Here is a 2807-nt window from a genome sequence, read left to right as displayed (position 1 = left end):
TATATATATATATATCAGTAGGTATTGCACACAACTGATTATTTACTGTAACAAGAGAGGGATTGAAAAGAATTTCATCAATAGACTCGTGATAGAGACATCTATCTGCTAATTTCCCTAAAAAACAAAATCTCCTTTTCAAACCTAACCTAACCTAAAAATTCTCCCTCGTCATAACAAATCAATCAACCAAAAAATAATAATAATAATAATAATAATAAGAAATCCACATCAATAGGATTCAAAATCCCAAGCTAATTTCCATCAAAAGAACGTAACATTAACCAGACTTTAGATCAAAAGCTCACCTGTTTAGAGCAGAAAGAGAAGGGAGAGATCTGAAGAGGAGAGGCGGAGAAGCTCCTTGCAGAGAAATGAGACAACAATGGTGACATTGCAGCAGCGAATCCATGGCCTTATATCGATCTGAACGAGCATCTGAGGGGCAGGAAGAGGTTCGAGGATAGGTTTTTGATAAGGTTCCTCCACCCACGCCGGATTCGGCTTCTTCTGCAGTGTGCATTGTTCGCAGAACTCTTTCCACTTGACTTGGAGTTGGGGCCGCCTGAGCATTTACATAGATACCACCCACTTTTTCTGTATTTACATATTTAAATAACTAAGCTTTACTTTTTACATTTTTACTACACATATCTTTGATATTTAGAGAATTGACACAATTCTTATGTATTTATGTATATCACCCCTAAACATTCATATTAGATAGATAAATATATATGAATTACGTGGTGCATATGTAAATCTAGTTTATTTTATTTTTTTCCTTAACCTTTGTTGAAAACGAAGAAGAGGTTGGACCCTTCTTTCTTTTTAAGGGTATATGGGTTCATTCTCTCTCTATCACAAAATAATAAATTAACTAACATATAGGGCTTTTAAATGCATACCATCCTAATTATTATGTATTTACATATCTTAGATCTAAACTTTACTTTGGACATCTTAGATCCAAACTTTACATATCTTAGACCTAAACTTATATATATAAATTAAAACGGGCAATGAAAGTAGATTTGGAGAAACGATAGTGGAGACCAATTTGAGTTGAAGGAGTGACAGCAAGGATTGTGTCATTACCTACGAGACCTTTGATGCTCGCCTCCTTCAACTCTCCAATCGAAGGTCTCGTAGGTAACGTTGCAATTCTTGTATCTCGTTGTAGAGGTAATACCGCAGTGGGAGAGCTTCGGGTACCTTGTTGTAAAGGTACCAAGTGTCTGTTGTGGCTCCCGTTAAGTGACACGCCCATAGCTCAATTAGGAGGTTAGAATGTCTGGCGTATTTTGATATGAACAGCAATCGACCACTAACCAAATGGTATGACCAACTGAAGAGGTTGGATCATTTTGCATGATCCGAGTCATCCGCTATGCTTCTTGTAAGGAACTGACAAAAATTAACAGTGGTTCCCATCAAGTGAAGCACCCATCACAACATCGAGGTAGCCAGAAAGACCGAAGCGTCCTGAATGAAGCGGTCAACTAAATAGTGGCTTTAATAGTGTATTCAATTGAGAATGTTTGATTGTCTCATATGATCTGGGTTGTCTATTGTGCTCTCATAGAAGAACCGACTAAAGCTTTATATGGTCCGAGAGGCACTAAAATGGGTGGTCGAAAAGTCAGAAATGTCAAACGACGAGATGTTCTCATGAAATAGTCGACCAAAATGGTCACGAAGCTCGAGTGACATCATATGTTGAAATGCATTGGTAAGAAGTTGGGCAATTCTTTGTGCTTAGCATCAAAATTTTGTCGGTTATTAACATATTGCGACTAAACATGAATCAATTAGATATCGAAAGTGATATAACTAATGCAGCATGTCACCTGACGAGGTGATGAAAATCGACCAAGTCTAAAATGGTGTCGAAGAAGGGCTTGGATTTACAAAGCAATCCAACCTCACAATGCTTTTTGCAAGCTTTAGCAAAGTGACCTTCATTGGGGAATTTTATGGGGCATGAAGTTATCCCGCTGATACATGGATCAACTAAACAAACTAAAAGCATGAGTTGATGTAATGTACCTTTCTGCATGATGAATAGAGTCAGTTGAGTCGATCAAAATTCTAAAGAAGGTGTCAAAAAGAGATTGGATGCATGAGACGGTCCAATCTTGGGTTGCATTTCATATGCTATTGCTCAACAGCCCTGCTGGGGGTTTCCTCAAGAGCAAGCAGAATTGTTTCTCGTATAGGAAGATGTCACCATTCGATCATATATCAATAGTCTCAATTAGACATGTATTAGTTATACGAGTATGTGCTCTAACTGATACGACATGTCTATTGGCAAGACAACAGGTTTTACAAGTCATTCATTATGTTGAAATGGATCGGGTGGACTAAGTGGTCCAACCATTGTGGGATACCTTTATTAGGAGCATATCAAGAAAAACTGTCATTGGGGATTCTCCAAGGATGGAAAGGTAATTTCTATTGGAAACATATCACAAAGCAATCGGACACTTGGGGTTAGATGAACCACTAGTTCATCTCTGAAGAGCTTTTGACCGAGCAACACGACATAGAATAATACCTGCTTGAGGGAAACTGAGGCAACACGACATAGAGGCAAATTGGGATATTCGACAATGCTTTTTGACTCATTTATATATATATGTATATGTATGTATACATATATGTATATGTATATATATATGTATACATATATGTATATATATATCTATATATATATAGATATATGTATATGTATATCTATAGATATAGATATATATATATATATATATATATGTATATATGTATATATATATATATATATGTAT

General features: G+C 36.4%; 1 protein-coding gene across 1 annotated transcript in view; it reads right to left on the bottom strand.

Annotated features, from left to right (window-relative positions):
• LOC110029134 (heparanase-like protein 2) overlaps positions 1-605 on the bottom strand; it is a 9142-nt gene extending 8537 nt beyond the window's left edge. The window contains exon 1 of the mRNA XM_020731273.1: positions 309-605. The gene's annotated coding sequence lies outside the window, so the exon portion shown is untranslated. The remainder of the gene's footprint in view (positions 1-308) is intronic.
• Between the last annotated feature and the right edge of the window lie 2202 nt (positions 606-2807).

Source organism: Phalaenopsis equestris, unplaced genomic scaffold (assembly GCF_001263595.1).
Source record: "Phalaenopsis equestris unplaced genomic scaffold, ASM126359v1 Scaffold000552, whole genome shotgun sequence".
NCBI lineage: Eukaryota > Viridiplantae > Streptophyta > Magnoliopsida > Asparagales > Orchidaceae > Phalaenopsis > Phalaenopsis equestris.
The sequence above is the reverse complement of the archived record's forward strand: the minus strand, read 5'-3'. Positions and strand labels throughout refer to the sequence as shown.